At 39.1% G+C, this 21065-nt stretch overlaps 1 protein-coding gene and 1 pseudogene across 1 annotated transcript in view; both read right to left on the bottom strand.

The window, feature by feature from the left end:
* LOC117716146 (contactin-associated protein like 5-1) overlaps nucleotides 1-21065 on the bottom strand; it is an 838779-nt gene that overhangs the window by 152891 nt on the left and 664823 nt on the right. The window lies entirely within an intron of this gene.
* Nucleotides 10276-13981, bottom strand: LOC117716101 (coatomer subunit alpha pseudogene; annotated as a pseudogene).

Raw genomic sequence — 21065 nt, 5'->3', positions numbered from 1 at the left:
TGCCCTTGCCCTCTTAAAAGGCGCTGCTTCTGCTAAACAGAATTTCTCCTATACCCTTAACTGTAATGCCTCACTCCAGTTTGTGTGTATCCTCCATTTCTTTTCATCCTATCCAACAACTCCTTTAATACTTCTACCTATGTAACTTGCTTTATGTCCTAGTGCCGGTCTGCTCTTGTCTATAAGCAGACCCTAATAGCCAGTATACCACTTGGATCCCTATTCCCGCTCAGACGTCTGGGACCTTGAACTTATTTTGACAGAAGAGAGATTTTGATATAACTGCAGCCATTATCACTGCTGTTTTCATCTCTGCAGCTGCAGCTGTGACAGCTGGCATGGCCTTGGCTGATCAGGTTACAGCAGCTACTGTTGTTAATCAAATTTCAGAAAAGACCTTTGAGGCTTTGACCACTCTACAGAAAGTGGATGCATACTTGGCATCAGGCATCCTGTTGATCAATCAGAGATTTGATTTGCTCCAAGCCCATGTGGAGCAGCTCACGGATGTGGTTCAAATGAGCTGCGTGTCAGCAACCCCACATCTATGTATTACACCTCTGAGACTTGTGAATGATGCATTTGTTCAAAGCCATAATCTTTCTGCTTATTTACAAAGGAGTTGGACTGGGGAGCTGGACCAGATGCAGCAGCAATTGCAGATCCGGATCTTGAGCCTTGATGGAGCTCGGGTGGACCCTGTTACCTTTGGCGATTTTACTTCTTGAATTTCTTCTGCCTTTTTCTTTCTTTAAGGAATGGGTGGGGATAGGCCTGTTTGGTGCAGCCCTATGTTGTGGATTAGTGTTCATGTTATGGTTGGTCTGCAAGCTCAGAGCCCAACAAAAACGTGACAAGGCCGCTATCGCCCAAGCACTCTCAGCCTTGGAGCAAGGATCTCCCACTGAAATTTGGCTATTTATGCTAAGAAAGTAACTGATGACTGAGACCCTCAGTCGATGCACCCCAAGGGTTCAGCCCATTGCACTGGGTCGATGAGAGGTCTAAGTCCAGCCAGCCCTTGCCTGAATAACTGTGGTACCTGAATATTTAGAGGTGTTTGCGAGTAGGTACTCAACAGGGAATGTTCCACGAGTGTGGATAGATTTCCCAAAAGTATGCCAGATTGCACAAAGGTTTGATGCCAAAACCTCCTCACTGCACACAGACGGCCGCCAGGCACTCCAGAGTGAGTGGAGGCTCCCTTTCCCCGTGAAAAGGCATCGAGATGGGTATGGGAAGTATTACTCATTGCACGATGACAAGAGAAGAAACCCATTACAATATCTCATTTTGCACAGGGGATCAGGCCTCTGCTTTCCCTCACTGAGTTGGTGCCGCACTTGATAGGCAAAAGCCTATCAAGTAATTTCAATTAATAAAATTGAAAGGGGGAGATGTTAGGAGCCACGGTGAGCATGACAGCATCTGCCATTACAAGATGACGCTGGCATCCTGTGCTCTCACAAGTAAACAACTAACTGCGCAGGTGCAAGAGGCGAAAGCACGCCAAACTACTGCCAATCCCGAGGCGTAACAAAGGGTGATGAGTGAACAGCCAATCAGAAGTGAACACGCCACTCTAGGGTACATATAGCAGTGCCTTTCCCGGGCTTGGGGTCTTTCCGCTTCTGCTGATACAAGAATAAAGCCTCGCTGTAGTAACCACCCGAACACTGCCTCACGTGTCTCTTTCGTGGGCGAAGGGGACACGGAAGAGGCCCGGAATACCTCATCCTTCATAGTTAGTCACTCACATCCTTTAAAAATCTTGGTAAATTATATTGCTAACCAGCTAGTTGGTAGTTGGTTTAATTCAAGTACCACAACAAATGTGTTGGGTTAAACAAAGTATAAGCATTGGCAGAAACAAATAAAATACATAAGTAATTAATTTAAACGTGTAGCTGAAAAGAAGATCATTAAATATTCAAAATAATAATATTTGTAACCTTGTAATGGTTTCTTTTAACATAAATTTATCAACCGTTTTTTTAAATTTTCTTATAGATACCCCAGAAAGACTGTCTATGTTTGTTTATTATTCTTCAAGCCCTAGTTCTATCCTTTTGGTCATTTTCTGCAGGTAATTGTGTTTAAAATATTGCAGAGGGTAAAAGAGAAAAGTTCAAATTCATGAAATTTCTTGTTGTTCTAATCCTCCGTTGACTGATTTCAGTTACTATGTTTTCAATTCCTTTCTCAACTGGCTTCCTACATGCATTTTCCAATCATTTGAAAAGGAAGATGAGGGCAGCCCTCTCTGTAGATTTTGTTCTCTATCTCTCTATCCATCATTAGTCCATCTACTGGTACATTTGCTGAGTCTGCATTCATACGACTCCTCTGATTTTACAGCCCAGGACTGATTCTGGTGCTCACAGGTGTGGGGTACTTTTCTTTATCATTCTTCACAAATATTTTACCTCTTTCTTATATATAAATGGTTTAAAGAGAGATTCTCCAGTCCTGCATCTTTATTCACTGTTTAGTGACCATCATTATCAATACTTCAAAATAGTATATGTGCTCCTGTCCACCCTTGTTTCTCTCTTATTTCCCATCAAGCCTAGGTTTCTAGACTAAGAAAGTAAGAACCATAATCATGCATAGGAAATTTTTTTATTAGCAAATCACAGAAGGCATCCATGTTCTTATAACCAATTTTTGTTCCAATGAACCCATACTACTTGAATCTACAGACAAAACTCCCCAGGTGCACTTGACTCCACTCCTGGCTGGACTGATGCACTCTTCAGCTAACTCTTTTGCTATAGCTCTTTTGGGCAACAAATTATTTAACAGCATCTCATGGCCCAATTATCTTTTAAAAGCAAATAATCATTTGTAATGTGAAATACAGGTGCTCTCAACCCTTTGCTTCTAAGGATTATTAGATTTGTTTATTTTCTCAGACATATGTTATCTCTTCAATCAAACTGGCCAATTACTATTTTTACATTTGGAAGAAATGTTTTGTTTTGCTCTGTTAGGTTCCATGCCTATAAAATACTCTCCTCTAGCTGTGCTTGACTGCTGAATTTCCACAGTTGAATACATGCTAGTTCTAGTCTTTTCTCTTTAGAAATTCTCCTGAATCATTTCCTTTCTAAGAACTCATCTTTGATACTTTAAATTGAAAGTATTTATTTTCATTTGAAAATATAGGAATTATTGATTTAATGCTAACGTCTATACTTCATCACTATTGCTATCTTCTCTGATGATATTTATGTTCTTGTAAATGATCCAAACTAATTATAAGTGCAAGTTCCTATTTTACATGTATTTCTAATACTTTTTAAGCACCAAGTCTTTACTATATGCTATATGAATATTTTAATACCTGCTTTAGATTGTATATATAGATATCTGTGTCAACATGGCGCCAGTAACAACCATATACATGAGTTAATGCACACACAGATGTGTTAGGATGTTTATATTCCTAAAGTGTTTTAAATATTTAATAGTATTCTAGTAAGTCAACAATTGTGTGTTAAAAGGTATGCAAAAGATTAATTGTTTCATTGCTAACCATTTGGTCATGTGATTTCTCATATTAACAGATGAATCTATAGCAAATTATATTATTTTATTAAGATAAAAAGTAAGCTGATAGAGCTTGAATCATGAGACTTTCAACCATATTATTTATGCTAGATTTTTTGTAGATTGTTTATATTAAATAACATCTAACAGACAGTGAGAATGGCTATGTGTGGCATTCATTATTTTCTATATATTAATGCACTGTTCATCAATGAAAGGGTATATAATGTTAAACATGAAGATCCTTTATTTTAACCTACATTAAGTGTATTTTCTCTATAGCAATCAATTGGCATGCATCTTAGTTCATTTTGCCTCCTACAATGAAATAACATGGACTGTAGAACTTACCAACAACAAACATTTAATTTGCATTGTTCTCGATGGTGGGATATGTGAAACAAAATTAGTGAGTATGTGATGTGAATCTGCTAATTGCTGGGAGAGAGCATCTTCCTGTTGAATCATTACATGGTAGGACTGAAATATGTCTCTTCAGGCCTTTTCCATAGAACATATTGCTGCAGTTTTGGATATTCCCTGTTCTCAAGTGGCTCAAGTTTTAGCAGCTTGTTGCCCAGAAAAATTAACTGTAAATGGCCTTGAATCTACTGGAAGTGGGGCCTTGTGATGGTTTGTATGAGCTTGTTCAGGGAATGGCACTATTAGGAGATGTGGCCTGTTGGAGTAGGTGTGTCACTTTGGACTTGGGCTTAAGACACTCATTCTAGCCTAAAAGTGCATATTCTACTATCAATCTTCAGATAAAGATGCAGATCTCTCAGCTCCTCCTGTACCATACCTGCCTAAACACTGCCATGCTCCTGCTTTGATGATAACAGACTGAACCACTGAACTTGTTAGACAAGTCCAATTAAATGTTTTTCTTTATAAGATTGCATTAGTCATGGTGTCTGTTCACAGCAGTAAAACACTAAGACAGGGCCAGTGAGAGGTATTTATGTCATTAAGAGTATGTCCTTGAGAAGGACTATAAAGATTCTTCTTCTCTCCTTTTCAGGCTATGATGTAAGAGTTTATTCTGCCATGCAATCCCTGCCATTACCTAGAAGAGGAGATTCCTTAATTGTTTGATTGGGTAAATAAATACTGTAGAAGCCAACTGTTGGGCAAAACATAAAGGCTGGTTTTCCAGGTCCCAAAAGAAGAGGAGGAGATAAGATTGAGAAACGGCTTTTTGGACAGGCTGTGTAGTGGAGAAGATGGACATCATGTAGGCCTATTGGCTATTAGATTTGGTGGTGTCCTCCACCATAGGATGAATTCTAGTATAGAATAGCTGATGAATTTAGATTCTGAGCCCAGTGATTGTTTCATTTGGCTGATTTTAAAATATTAAGATTTTCTGATATTTTCCATTTCAGTGGTAAATGTGGACAAGAGAAAAGTTATGACCAAGGAGTGGTCATTGTCGGACAGATATTTCTGGCACCAAGAAAGGAGGAACAGGTGGCACTCTTGAGAATACTGTCTGTAGTTGTTCTTGGAGCATAGCAGGAATCTCAGGAAAGCTAGCTAGCCATGGGGTCTGACTAGATGGTAGGTGAGTAATTACATGCTACAATTATCATTTTGCATGAGTACATGAGGCCAAAAGTAACAAGTTCTCCTAATCTCAACTGTGCAAATGTTAGACAAAGTATAAAGCTTCTCTCTGTATGCAAAACACCTCACAGGCGTTATTACAGATATAGGAACCAAGTAACAAAGATATTAATCCTTTGATGGTGACTACATGATGATATGACAATTACCTGAATGAAATCTGAGGACAAATATCTGGGTTCTGGCCAACACAAATATTCAGACCACAGCAAGAAGAGAACATTTAGTACCCTAATAGTGCTTTCTAAAGGAGTTGTAAACATGGTGAGAAAATGATGAGAAGTAACAATATAAATAAATCGAGTACCCCAAGTTTAAACATGCATGTTTCGTAACCTATGCACCCTTTATCAGCATTTTACCTTATATTAACCCAGCATCTAACAAAAGGAAATTGCTCTTCTCACAACATAACCAAAAATTATAACATGGATTTAGGTCAGGTGCTTGTTATTTTATTTTATTTTTAATAACATACTGACTCTACTTAGTTCTGCCCACATACAGATAGCTATAGGATCATCACAGGCCAGTTGCTCCTTGTATATGAAGGAAAAGTGAATTTCCTTCACTCACCACCCAACTGCTGCCGGTTGCTACTTATCTTGGGACAGATGAGTATTAGAATCCCCTCCACCCTTCAAGCCAGAACTTCGAATTTGTTTGGCCTTGTGGAGATCACTCTGAAGGTCACCACAACTGCATTGAGTTGATGTTTTGAGGAGTGCAATAGCTACAATATGTAAAACAGTCAGCATTTCACAACAGTCTTCTCCATGTAATGGCTTTTACATTCTTTCACACCTGCCTCTGTGCCTGGGTCTTACAACTCTCAGACCTGGGCATAATGACTGCTTTGTTTCATCTACAGCTGAGAACTCACCACCACTTATTCTCAGAGCTTTGAACAATTACAAATCTCTGCATTCAGTATGTCCTTTGCAATAAGACACTTCTCTGACCTAGCTTAAGAGCAGCACAAACCTTTTAATACCAGGAGGTAATCATTTTGTGATATAATTTAATTGTTTATATATTTATAATAAATATACTAGCATGAGAAACTGAACGTATTGACAGAGGAGTAGTAATATTTACTCAGACATTCAGTTAAGTTACTTAAGTGAAGGGACTATAAACTATAAATATGTGGTAGACTTTAAACTTTACTCAATTAAAATTACTTCGCCCTAATGAGCATGTATATAGGTAAGATCATATATATATATATATATATATATATATATATATATATATATACTTATATACACTTATAAGATCTGGCTTATTAGAATTTGCCTCCATGTATTTTTCATTATTTTTTCTTTTCTCATTTCTCTGTTCTTATTTTATGTATCTATTTCCTTTTTTCCTAACTTTGGTATCTGTCTCCTATTCCCTCTTCTATCTCTTTCTTGTAGTGTATTACCTATGTTCTTTTTAAATTGTTTTCCTGTTTCTTACTAGCAACTTAAATCTACAGGAGTCTATTGCTTAGAGTTAACAGGCATTCTCTGATTATGCTAAATAATGAAAGAAAAAGAAAAGGCAAGAAGACTTAATGTGAATACCTACATAAATCAGACTTTCTTCCTTTCAAATTAGTTACAACCAGTGGACAAATTTATCAAAAATAACATGAAATAGATAAAGCGAGTTAGATTTTCAAAATACTAACCGAAAACAATAACTGTGTATTCATTTGTTTCCATACTTGAATTGATGGCTACAGGTAGAATGCTCATTAAAGACTTGAGAAAATTCCAGACAGAAAGTGGATGGAACCACAGATCACACCCATTAGGAGGTGCTTAATAAAGGCACAGCAGCAGCATGAGAGGAACGGACACAGAGAAGCTCTTGTAATGAATAAAATATGAAGACTGCAATTATACCATCCAGAGAGAAGTGGCCAGAGGATCATCAGCATAATGGTAGCAATAAAAACAGTATTTCATGCCTCTGTCTCCTATTTTCCAGGTCTGAGTCTGAATAATATTTATTAACCTCTCTCCCAGTTATGATTATGTACACAACAAAAGTTAAGCAAGGCTGTGTATTTCCTGCCCTCAAGGATTTTCTGTTCCATGATAACGCACAGAGGTCATTTAGTTGTTCTGAAAGACATTTCACAGTCAGAAAATATTCAAGACCTGTAATTTGGATATCTTAGTTAAAGATGACTGCACATGCAGAAAACTTAGGAGTGACCATGTGATATGATTAGTTTTGCATGTTGATACAAAGCAGTTTACAAAATACCGAACTGAAAATATTAACTTTTTTTAAACTGGTTACCACAGTGCACTTATTACTATATTCCCATATTATAAAAAGTATAGACCAAGAAATGAGTTTATGAGTAAAAGAAATGGCTCACTTGATAGCTCCTGCTGTCAAGGCTTACAATCTGTGTTCAATCCCTACAGTTCTCATGATGGAAGAAGAGAAGCAACTCTAGTTAGTTGTACTCTAACCTTCACTCACTAAACTTTAGAGTTATGAAGTATCAACAGTAATCCACATAATGGTAGAGATGTTTAATAATCATCATAAGTATGCCATCAGCATATATTACTAATGCTTTAGTAACTGAATAAATTATGTGTGTGGATATATGTATATGTCCATGGGCATATACACTGTAACGTAACACAGAATACCATTCTTTATTCAAAGGTCTAGAAAACTAGCATTCACTATAAATGATAAAACCAACATAATTTTCTACAAAGATGAATGATTTGTCATGCAATCTAGGATTACTCAGACATTTGCAGCTCCAGTGCTCAGAGGAAGGCATATGTTTTGAATCACATGATCTGAACACTTCATTCTCCAGTGTTAACTCTGCTGCTAACTGGGGGAAGAACTAAGCCACTGGAACACAGCCTGAAACACAGCACAATCACTGGGCCCTAAAGCTAGCAATCCTGTTCATGTACTTCAGGTGGAAGCAGTGACAGAAGCAGATTTCCAAAACCCAGTGAAGAGCAGTGGCTCAATTGTGGGTTCCAGGTCCTTTCAGTTAACATGGGAGCTAATGTACTGCTGGCTTCTCTTGGACATCTGCAATCAAATTAGATGCCACAATAAAAGCCAACACAAACAAAACAGCACCTCAATGATAACATATTAGAAGGGAAGAATCCAATTTGGATCTGGGATCTGGGGTGTAGGCCTCCTTTCTGGTTACATGGAGAAGAGCCCAAATCAAAAGAGTTATCATATGTCTGATTACTACAAAACTGTACCAAAAAATATGACAAAAAGCTTGCCACTGGGAAAAAAAAAAAAGCGAATCATTGACTCTGTGCATCACAAAGTGGAAAAACTTCAGAGAGTTCAGCAACGATGCACCAAAGAGTTTAATTATCCAGTTTCAGAGCATTAAAAATGGAAAGTGACATTTCCCTTCAACTACATGAATATACATGGCTATATTTCTCCACACAATGATTCATATAACCTAGTTGTGCAGACCACTCAGTACCTGTGTTTTAGGTTTATGATTTTATTGTTTGCTTGCTTCTTTGTGACTAGGTCTCTTACTTTGTATCCCTGGATGGTCTGGTACTAGCTATATAGATTAGACTGACCTCAAACACATAGAGGTGTGCTTGCCTCTGTCTTCCATGTGCTGTTATTAATGCCATGCACAACTTTGAAGCAGAATGCTTGTATAGTGTGTTGTAGACACAGCAAGAATGAAGACTGATGCTGAGAATAGAAAACAGTAACCATAAATCCATCCAGATTATATAAACACTTTCCAATTAAGCAATACTTACTCTGTGGTTTAAATTAAGTATTTCATAAAGATATTTTCAGATGAGAGATTTCGAATATGCAAGGCATGTGGCTGTATTCATATCTAAGAAGGTCCTGGATTTCATCACAGCCTTCTAATTGGAAGATAAAGTTTGTATCCTTTCTTTACTGGTGACAGGTAAAACCAAATATGAGGATGAAAATGAGAGTTTTAGTAAGAATTCTAGAAAATCCTGCAGAGTCTGGTACTGCTTAAAGAACTGGGATTGCAGAAAAGACCCTTGTGGGATACTATAGGACAGAAATATTTTGTTTATATGCTTGAAAAGTAACAAGAAAGCTGAGAATGGGTTTCTACTTAAGCATTTAAGAATACTTTGATTTGGCATCAAATAACATAAAATGGCTTAAATTATACTGTGGAATATAAGTTATCATTCAGTTAATGTATAGATTAAATTTTTTAAAAAATGGAGCTCAACTCTTGTGTAGTTAGGATGTTTCAGAACAGGACTGTTAAGAAAAAAATGAAGGGATTTAGAATCATGTTAAGCTTGTAACTATATTATCATATATTAGATGTTATTAGAACACTGTATTTTTCTCAGATTTTTTTTGTGATGAACAGAGCCGTAAACAGTTTGCTCCCAAGAGATCCTTGAACACAGTGTACTCATAGCTCTATTAACATGAGAACATTTTCGGTTCCTTGAATTTGGAAACAAGAACTAATTTTACATATCAGTATTTTTGACTTGAGATGCATTTCAGTAAGAATATGGTCTGCATATCTGAACACATTAATGACAAAGGCATTTAACCAGTAATCAAATATCTTCCAATATTACACTAATACCAAAACTAGATAAGAATGAAAAATTGGTAGATTAAACTTTGATGCAATAATTATTAAGAAATTTTTAACAAAATACTAACTCACGAACTGGATTAGAGAGCAATTGAAAGAATCTTGTAGCATGGTCAAATGTAATTTGCCCCTAGAATACAAAAATTGGTCAACATGCAAATCAATGTGTAATATGCCACAGAAAGAGAATAATGTATAGAAATCTTATCATCATCTTAATGGATGCCAAAAAAAACCCTTAAAAATTTCAACTTGTTGAAAATTTTAAAAAAGTAATATGTATGAAAAGGATGCACCTCAACACATAAAAGTCAGATATAGTGAAGCTGCATCTAATATGTTCAGTGGAAACAGGTGAAAGCTTTTCATCTGTGATAAAGAACAAGACAAGAATGTCAATACTCAAAATCTGTACCAACGCAGTTTTTGAAGTCCTTTTTTTTTGTTGTTTTCTTTTCTCAGAAATTTATTTTATTTACTGAGAACAACAGAATATAAGAACGATGGTAAGTTATAAAGGACAGAAACAAATCAATGAAATGGTACAGATTTTGCAAACCAAATGACTTCTTCTCAGCCTGGGAGTTATTGCACCAGATTTGAGTTGGGTTTGTTCCTTGGTTGGGGGCACAAAGAACCCATCACCAGACACCCCAGAGGGTACATCAGCTCAGGGGGTAGCTCCAAATCTTCTTTTACATCCCATCCACTGCCTTCTTCTTGTCCCTTGCCAAGAGCATCCTCTCCCAAACCTTCTGGAGCCTCCACAAAACCATCTTCATCCAGCTCTGCATCCTCTTCCCAGCCTTCAGTGCCAAATGTCAGCAGCCAATGCTCCCCCCTTCCCCTTGCTTGCAATGGAGCCTTCAAAGAACCCTTTGGACACAGTCGATAAGGGCCAATTGGTATCCAATGGCATGATAGAGGTAGGTGGCTGGAGCAGCTTGCCATTAGGAGCAATGCCTGGAATTGTCTCCTTCTCAGGGTCAAACGTTTCCTTCAGGATCTCAGCTTCTTCATCTAAGCCGTGTGTGTGGCAGCTATGAGATAGGCCAAGGATTTCTGTCCACAGTTCTTCAAGATTTGCACTCTCTCTGATACATCACCCAAGTACAGGGCATTCTGATAATGGCCACTCATGTCCTTTCGGATCTCAGCAATCTTCATCATTTTGTGGAGTTTCTCCAGGTTGCCAGTAATAAGGTACAAGAAGGAAAGTTTGTCAAAGTTTTTGGTACACTGATAGCACATCCCTACAATCTGGTGATTGCCCTGTAACAGGACCACTTCTCCCAGCTTTTCCCAGCAGTTCTTGTCATCTAGGGCTTTGGCTGCCTCTAGAGCAGTTTCAATGTTTCCACACTCCAGGGACAAGCTGAAACAAGTTTTCTCATCTTTTAGAAAATGCAGTGCCACTTCAGGATAACCCTTCTTCTGGAGATAATCGATGATTGACTGGCCTACTAGTTTGGCATTCCTTGCCATGTGGAGTATGTCATCATACTTCCTGTTGATCAAGAATTTGAACTCAGTGGGATCAATGGTGAGCACCTGAGGATGACACTCTCTGTCTACATTATTGCCCTTGTGACATAGATGGGTAAATGCAGAGTTTGGATAATCCCATGGTCCCCAGTGGTGACAGCATATTTGATGTGGTTGCTTGTGGAATAGATAAATACCCCACTTTCATCCCAGGCCCCACTCTTGACACGAATGTTCTCATGAATGTTACACAGAGCATCCAGCTTATGGTTACAGATCACAATGGCATGCTTGGCCAGCAGTGCAACATGAGCTGTGTCTGCCGACCAGTTAACTTATTTCACCTTGGAAACTTTCACTGATGCCAGAGTTCACTTCTTCTGGATGTCAAAGAATGGGATGGAATCTGCATCCCAAAGTAGGAGGTTGCCTGTACCAGTATAGAAGATTTCATCACGGTTGGGTACCTGGATTTTCTTGGTGATTTCATTTTTCAGGTTTTTAATCAGAAGTGAATTCATGTGATCTAGGACAGCAAACTGATTCTGAGCAACCCAAACTGCTCTCAGGCCTGAGGATCATTTCCCTTCAAGGGCATCAAGATTCTGGGAGTCTGCATCTTTGGAGATGGTATACAAATTGTAGGTACTATTCTCTAGATTGCTTGCTCTGGTGCAGAGCAGCACTGTGTTCTCCGCTGGATTGTATGACATACTGAACACTGTAAACTTAGAACCACTCCGTAACTACATCACAGCTACATTTTTGGAGCTGTTGCAATCCAGCTGATGGAGGAATCAGTCCTTTACATAATGCAGCATATTGCCATGAACGGCATAGGCTGGACACTCTCTTTCCAGCTTAAATACAATCATCCCCCATCATGGCCTGCTGCAAAGAGGTTAAGGTTGGGATGGGAAGCTAGGACCCAGAAGTGATCATGATCCCTACAGAAAGTCTGAACCCCAGTCTGTTTAGACATATCCCAGACTCAAATGCTCTTGTCCTCAGAATTGCTGAGGATAAACTTTTGGCAAGGGTGAAAGACAGCACAGGACACATTGTTGTAATGGCCTCGGCAGGTGTCAACCTCCCAGGCCTTTGATTCATTCATAGGCCAGATCTTCACTTGCTGGTCATCTGCCCCAGATACAATAAGGGGCATAGCTGGGTGGAAGGCAGCCCAGTTTACTCCATGATCACGACCTCTAGCACATACTTCACCACTGCATCTGTAGTTCCAAACAGATCAATCCCAGTTATTCCTCTCACATCAGACTCCACCAGACCAGGAGACAAGTATTTTTTCTTAGACCAGAAATATCCCAAACTCGGACATCTGAGGTGCTCAAAATTCAAGGATATTCATGATGAAAAAAGGTTGTCTGGATATAATCCAAGTGCCCAAGCAATGTGAAGATGTAGGAAGCCATGATTAGCGGTGATACATTCCGCCATTCCAAGATGGTGCGGGCATCCTGTCCTCCCACAAGTAAACAACTGACTGCGCAGGTGCAAAGGCAAAAAGCACGCCAAAAGTCACTGCCCATCCCGGGGCATATTATGGGTAATGAGTGAACAGCCAATCAGAAGTGAATACGTCACTCTAGAGTGTATCTAAGCAGCACCTCTTCCGGGTTTTCCGTCTTTCCACTTCTGCTTATACAAGAAGTAAAGCCTCGCTGTAGTAATCACCTGAACACTGCCTCCGTGTCCTTTTTTTGCGGGCGAAGGGGACACAGGAGGCGCGTGGAACATCTGGTGCTGAAACCCGGGATTTTCAAGGTGCCACGGAGAGACCCCCCAAGTTTTGGGGCGGGTTAAAAGACTACAGGAACAAGGTACGTCTTTGGAAGATATGCCTGGGGTGGAAGCGTTTGTTGCAATAGGACTTTCACTCACCGCTGCTGCTCCACTAGCTAGCCTCTTGTTTGTGTTGCTTTTGCTTTCAGCTATTAGTGCAAGTCAAGATGATTCAGGAGAGGGCCACCCTAGCATACCAGAACCAGAGTGTGTTAGCCGGCATCAGGCCAAAGAGCCTGGAGATCAGGCCAAAGAGCCTGGAGATCAGGCCAAAGAGCCTGGAGATCAGGCCAAAGAGCCTGGAGAAACAGATCAGGCCAAAGAGCCTGGAGAAACAGATAAGGCCAAAGAGCCTGGAGAAACAGAGTACTCAAAAGGAACAAGGGCTACTACAGAGCTTGTTAAGCTTAAGGACCCTCCACCGGCTAGTGGAGAGAGAGTAGAGGTCAATAGGACTCCCCTTCACCCTATTAAGGAGCTTGAGGCCATAGACCTTAGCAGCTCCGAAGAAGACCTAACACTAGGAGAGGAACAGGAGACAGCTGCCTATGCAAAAAACAACCATTCTTAGATAAGACTAAGAAAGACCTTAAGTCACTCAGCCCAGCCCCATCACCCTCGGCAGCGCCGAAGTTTGTAATTGGAAACATTAATCTTATAATCATCTCCTCCAGAGAAGAACAGTGGCTGCTGCTTATAAAAGTCAATGCCATGCACTGGAACATCATGTTCATCAAATTTGTCAATGAGGGTGCACATCCGATAGTCCCATAACTGGATGGCCCCATTGTGTAAACTGGTCAGGATCCAGGGTCTTTTAGGATGAAAACTAAGACCTTTGACCCGCTCGTTCTTGGTCTCAAATTTGGTTAGCATCCTTCAGGTCTCAAGCTCCCAAATCAGATTAGTGGGTCCCACTGCTCCAAGTGGCACTCCCAATGCCTCCACGTCAGCTACCCTAGGTCTAGGTCATGGCCAGTTTTTGAAGTCCTAATTAAAGCAGTTACCAAAAATAATTATAAAAAATCATGAGTCCAGACAGTGAAAAAATCTGAAATGACCCTGAGACCAGTAAGGGCCGGATCAGGCAGAATACAGCAGAGATGACTGTTGCTTAGTGCCACATGGGCATGGCATAGGACCTTAAGACAACCTCAGCTACTAAGAGGCCCTGTGTGCCACTAAGATGAGCAACTAAGTGGTGGAAAGAATGGAGAGAAAGAGAAGCAGAAGGGATCTGGCCGTAACGAAGAGAAGTGGAACTTGATGTGAGAAGCTGCTGATGGTGGGTCCACCTAGGACCATAGTAAGATCTTGGACCATTCTGCCACCAAGGGCCATGTCTGGATCTGTGGCGCTAAAGTGGCAAGTTTCTGTCATCACCACATTCCAGGGAAATATCCCTGGCCTGCGGTACTGCCTCGAGCCAGATTGATATCTGAGGGCCTTACAGAACTGGCTCTACTCCTCTCCAGGGGATCATGGGAGAACTGGCAGAAGATTTGAGAGCAGGAGAGCTGGATACACCCTTTGCCAGCTGTAGTACTCAGGAGCCCCAACCCCCATCCTTGCTCGGGAAACAGTAGCACTGGCTCTGGTTTTGCGGGTTGCAGGTGAGCCAGCCCTGAGGGCTCACACTACTCAATCTTTCTGCAGATCTAATATAGTCACTAAAGAAATTCCAACATCCTTTTAAACATAAATAGAAAAGCAGTTCTATAATTATATAAAAACTGCAAAAGATCTGAAATTGCAACACAAACTTAAACAAGAATAGAAGCATAATATTGATTGCCAAATATATTACAAAGCTCCAAATAAAAGTAGTGTGGTATCAGCATATAACAGACAGAAATCACAAGGGCAGGGACAGGATACAAAAGTGAGTATTAAACTCATGTTGGTAAAGTAAATTCATCATCAAGTAGGTTGCCAAAACCATAAAAACAATTTGGAAATATTCTCTTTGTAAAGTGTGATGGAAAACTGGAAGTCATCTCACACCATATACAAAAAAATTAACCCTAAACCCACTTTTAAATAAAAGATTTATCACAGTAAAACTACTAAAAGAATACATTTGTAAAATACCTTAATGTCACTTTGTCAGTGAAAATTTAGGTACACGCAAGTGCACACAACATGATCAAAAATTGACCGGTGGTATTACAGCAAATTTAAAAGTTGCTGTTCGAAGCAAAGAAACAATCAACAAATGTAAATACAACAGATTACAAGAGCTTAAGTTTCAAAACATATGCTCAACTCAAATAACTCAGGGGCTCAAAGCAAAGAAGTCATTTAAACAAGAGGGAAGAACCTGAATAAATATTTCCTAAAACAAGTAGATGACTCACTATTTGAAAATATACTGAGCAACTACAATCATCATCAAGACTCAATCTAAAATCATAATGGGATGTTGCTTCTTACCTGTTAAGGAAGATGTTACCAAAAAGTCTGTATGAAACAACCAGTGAATATATGTTGGTAATAGAAATTTGAAGAGGATAACAATATGAGAGATTCTCAACAACCAAAAATCAGAGTTATGAAGCTGGAGAGATGGTTCAGTCGTTAAGAGTGAATACTGCTTTTAGTTCTCAGTACTCCAGTCAGTTAGTTGGAACACTACTGCCTAGAACTCCAGCTCCAGGGTATCAGAAGGCATTTTCTGGCTTCATAGGCAACATCATTCATGTGTACAAATTCATAAACAGACTCACATATACACATAATTAAAAATAAACCTTTAAATGTGAATTCCTTATTTCACTCACACTCTTTTTGTTGTTGCTGTTTCTGTTTTGTTTGGTTTGCTTTATTTTAAGACAGGGTTTTACTTTTTAGCCTTGACTGTGGTGGAACTCACTCTATATACCAGAATGGCCTAGTACTCAGAGAGATGCACTTGATTCTGCCTCCCAAGTGCTGGGATTAAAGGCATGTGCCACCACTGCCAGCTAAGTACTCTTAATTCTGGGTATAAATCCAAAAGGGTTGAAAGATATATTTGCATATGGAGTGAAGGGGATAGATAAAGGACAAAATGAAGAGGGATTCTCAGTCTTCTGAGGATATCAAGTCAAAAAATGTTCCAGGGACTGAAGTGTAATGAAATTTGATGTTATAAGAGCTAACCTAGGTGTAGCTACTCAGCTCCTTCCCTGTTGGAGCTTGAGGCAGGCAAGAGTCCCACATCAGACACACTAACAAGGAAAGAAGTTCGTAAGTTCTGATCTTAGAGACGAACATAAACAATATGGGCAGATAAACAATGTGTTCCTTCGAAAATGTACTACTTCTATAGAAATGTTTTCCAATGAGAATTACTTAGATAAAGTCCAAAATAATTTTAAAGACAATAATAAACAGGAGTTTAAAGAAGACATGAGTAGTGGAGTGCACTTAGAGGGAATAATGCCTGAGTAGTGACCTAGAAAAAGAAATATATGACTGAATAAAATGCTGAAAAAGATCAGGAGTTGAAAGCTGAATTCAGTGAAAAGATGAAAATATTTCAGGGAACTCAAGCGTAACACAGGATTTTTTCCATGGTAAAGTTAAAATCCAGGATCTGAGCAATTTCTAAGAGACAACAGCCTAGACTGTTCTACTGAGCAAAACTATTCTCCACAGGTGAAAGAGAAAGAGAAAACTTTCTGTGATGCAAAAAGGTTAAAAGTATTTATATCTACTAAACAAGCTCTACAGAGAACATTAGAGGCAATACTGGCCCTTAAAATAGTAATAAGATTGCAAATTTATAATGGAATGCTACTGATTTTGATGTTTTATGTAATTTTTCCTCTTTAGCCTCTGTTTGATTTGTACATTTTCAATACACTTCATTGGGTATTTGGTATACAAGGAGACACACGTGTGCCATAGTGTGTTTAGTGTGTTAGGAAACAAACAGGTCTTGCTTTTCACTTCTCATCTGAGACATCTAGTCATTTTCATTGCCTCACAATAAAATATAAAGGGTCAAATCTTGTTGAACAGTAGATGAAGTAAACTGGGTGCTGGGACACTTCTTTCTTGTGCTGTTTGAGAAGATCTACTTTACACTTCATTGTGGAAGCTGAGGTAGATATATGATTTACACATCAGGGAACAATAGCATTAGGTGGGTAGTTTAAAAAAACAGATTTTAAAGTACAAGTTGAATATTTCTAACCTGTGAACTCAAATGATAAAATGATCTAAAACGAAAATTAATTTTGAGTACCCTCATACATCTACTACATAAAAATACAATAACATAAACTTTTGTATAATATACAAAAATTATCGAAATATTGTCTGCTGCATGTGTAAGGTATAAACATAAATTGGTTGCAATAGCCTTAGGTCTCTAAAGTTATTAAGTAGATGCAAATAGTCTAAAATGTTACAAGACCCCTCCAGTCCAAATCTCTTCTAGTCCTAAGTATTCTAGACAAGGAATGATTACACTGCTCACTAAAGGAAGAGAAATGAAAAGGTTGGAAGGAACATCCTCAGTGTGATCTCATAAAGTACAGAGTTACTGCTGTCTCCAAAGAAACTGCATTTCATTGTCATGGCAACAGGGCTTCAGGTCGACAAGTTGCATATGTGTCATTTTTAAGTTATGAAAAGTATAACAAATTTATTTATCATTGCAAATGGACAAAGTTGACAGCTTAATTTCTCAACACTGTGTTTGGTAGTTTTCTGCTCTCTAAGGCTTTTTTGTAGAAAAATAAATATTTTTGGCTGCTAATTTTTCCTCTGTCTGAACACTCCTAATATAACTAGCATAACAGTAGAGCCATCTAATAATTTACACTGAAATTTTAAAAGTGACTTTCTGTGTTCTTTAAATATTTTATCTTGAAAAGAAAATTATCACAGAAATGCCATCAGGTGTGAGTTATTTCTGGTTAGGTCAATTGAGCTGTTGAAGCTCATGACAGCAGAGGGGTGGGGAGGAAGCCAGTAGATGCTGCTTGCATCCGTGCCAGGGTGAAAGGGGCTCAGGTTTTCAGGAACCATTCAAAGCAGGAAACCACCAGGTTTCTCAGCACTTTATTGACAACACTTAATAGCAAAAATTCTCCAGATAGGATTGTTGAGAACTGCCAAAACGTTAAATCAAGATGAAGCATGCAAGTAATGGGCAGGGGCTAAAATTACAAGCCTTGTAAACCTAGAGACTCGTGTTTAGTCCCCTAAAATACACACATTATTGACACTGACCTGTAATCCCATGACAAAATGGCAGATCTCTGGGCTTCCTTCTCAGGTCAAGTTTGAAACCAACATGGCCTCATCTCATAAATCAAAGTAGACTGACTGAGGAAAAATTAATGGATCTGTATATACACATGCAGGTGCATGCTACTACACACACACATACGCACACAGCCCCCAGAGGTAGAGACACAAATCCACAACATAAAATTAATTTAAATGAAAGGATTAAAATTAAATGCCCATTGTGGTTTTTATAAAAATAAAAATAAAAAGACATGAGGATACACTTTACATGCCTTTACCAATTAAGCAGTAAACTGTCAGAGAATCACAAAAATTACTATGTGGGCACTGACAATCAGCATGCATAAGAAGTTTTCCAAATTTAAACTGATATTGAAAATGAAGAGTAAAACCAGAAATCAAAACAAATGACCTCTCTCTCTCTCTCATCCCATACTAAGCATATTCATTGGTTCATATGTTCTTTGTGTGTGTGTGACATATATGTCCCTATAATTCATATGCAACCACCAACCAGCACAGTGATTTTATTCACTATGCAAACAATTCTTTGTTTCAAACAAAATTAAAAGCTTTGTATCAATACCCCAGGTGATGATGATGGGAACTAAGGTTTATTAGAAGTATTATTTGCTGATAATCACAGGAGGTGATTTAAATATTTAATTATATTGTTTTCCTATCTTTTTAATATAGTCTATAAAAAGAGTTTTGCTATATGAATTTAATAGCTAAAATAAAACCCCTAAATTTTCAAAGAGGTTGACCATCTAGAGAGATGAGATGAGGAAGATGTATAAGGAAGGAAAGTGCTTGATACACAGCATGCCTACAGGGTCACAGTACCCAAGGGCAGCACTATGTTCAGTGACACATGCCTGCAATCACAGAGCAGGAAAGCAGAAATGAGATGACAATTTGAATTTGCTGACTAGTGACCAGGCTCTGTACGTGAGTCAGTGAGCACCAGGTTCAGTAAGAGACTCCGAAGTTCTTCCTCATGAATATAGAGCATCACTAGCATTTCAAACAGGTCCCACCCTACTCCTCAATGTTTATAAAGTTCGTATCCACATGGAATAAAGAACACACATTACTTCACTGAGAATGATATGAGAGTGGCTGTTTTACTCAACTGTAACACTTTGAGGAAGAACTGCCTAGCAAGGCAGGCTCATGCCAGTGTCTCTGCCACCACCACTGCCCACTGCCACCGTCTGGTGCTGATTGGGATTGGCTGCCAATACCCCCGCTTCTGCTGCTAGCATTAACACTGCCATGGTACCAGGCAAGACATGGGACCCTGGATACCTACCATGATAAGGGTTCTCTTCTGAGAACTGTAACACTTTGGCCATTTCCAGCTGGACCAAGGTCCCACAGGACCCTGGTTCTACAGATGATGATATGTATGTAGACATATAGATAAACAAACACAGAAACAAATTCTCTCTCTCTCTCTCTCTCTCTCTCTCTCTCTCACACACACACACACAAAGGTTGAACAACTAACTCTATGTAAAAGTCAAGTGACATTTATCTGAAATGTTCATGATGAGAAGTATTTAGATTTTCAGTTATTTTCAAGATTAGAGCTAAGATGACAAAATGAAAGCTGTCCTTGGTGAGAAGCATCAAACCAACAGAGGACAGAACATGAGAATAAACTCTTAGAAATAACCCAGGGCTGACTAGAGGCCCTGGTCAAAGCAAAGAGGTTACAACCCAAAACTAAAAGCACAGAAGACAAGTTAACTGTAGGAAGCCGTGGTTAGCGGTGATATACTCGCCATTCCAAGATGGCGCGGACATTGTGTCCTCTCCACTAGTAAACAATTAACTGCGCAGCTGCAAAGGCAGAAAGCCCACCAAAGTCACTGGCCAATCCCAAGGCATAATATTGGGTGATGAGTGAACAGCCAATCAGAAGTGAATACGTCACTCTAGGGTGTATTTAAGCTGTGCCTCTTCCTGTCTTTGGCCCTTCCGAGATCTTTCACATCTGCTGATACAGATTAAAGCCTCGCTGTGGTGATACCCGAATTCTGCCTCTCGTGTTTCTCTTCCACAGGTGAAAAGGGGACATGGGAGGCACGCGCAACAGTTAACCTCTTGAAAAATGAACTCCCCTGCCAGTGAAAGAAAATCAGCCCTGCTGAATTTAGATTTTAGTGTTGTTACTGAATTTCCTCATATTCCCTTGCTTTTCCCTACTTTAAACTCACCTCCATTTTTTATTTGTTTTTTAATTGAATTCCATTCCCCTTACTCTGGTCTTTTCTTTCTCGTTTCCCCCATTTTATTTCACATTGTTTTTGCTGCTATTCTTTCCACATTTATTCACCCTGGACCCCTCCTTTGTAATCTTTTGCTTTTTGCTTTTTAAATCCTCTTCATTAATTTTTAACTTCTAAGTGCACTTTGTGCAACCTTTGTCTCTTTTCTAATTCTGTTTACACCTGTAACAGTTATGGTTACAGAATCTCTATATACTCACTTTTTATGGAGAGAGTTTTTTCTACCATGTTAACTGACTTCCCCCTAGCACTACTGGTAGTAGAACCAACCCACCCTTTTTAATGCATACTCCCATCTCAGATGAAATACACAGCACCTTACTTCCACCATGGCTTAACTCCAGAGGGACCTTTGTTTAGATTTCAGCTCAAGCAATTCACATGTAATGGTAAACTTTAACTGTTCTTTGACACAACCT

This window comes from Arvicanthis niloticus, chromosome 10, assembly GCF_011762505.2.
Source record: "Arvicanthis niloticus isolate mArvNil1 chromosome 10, mArvNil1.pat.X, whole genome shotgun sequence".
Lineage (NCBI taxonomy): Eukaryota > Metazoa > Chordata > Mammalia > Rodentia > Muridae > Arvicanthis > Arvicanthis niloticus.
The sequence above is the reverse complement of the archived record's forward strand: the minus strand, read 5'-3'. Positions and strand labels throughout refer to the sequence as shown.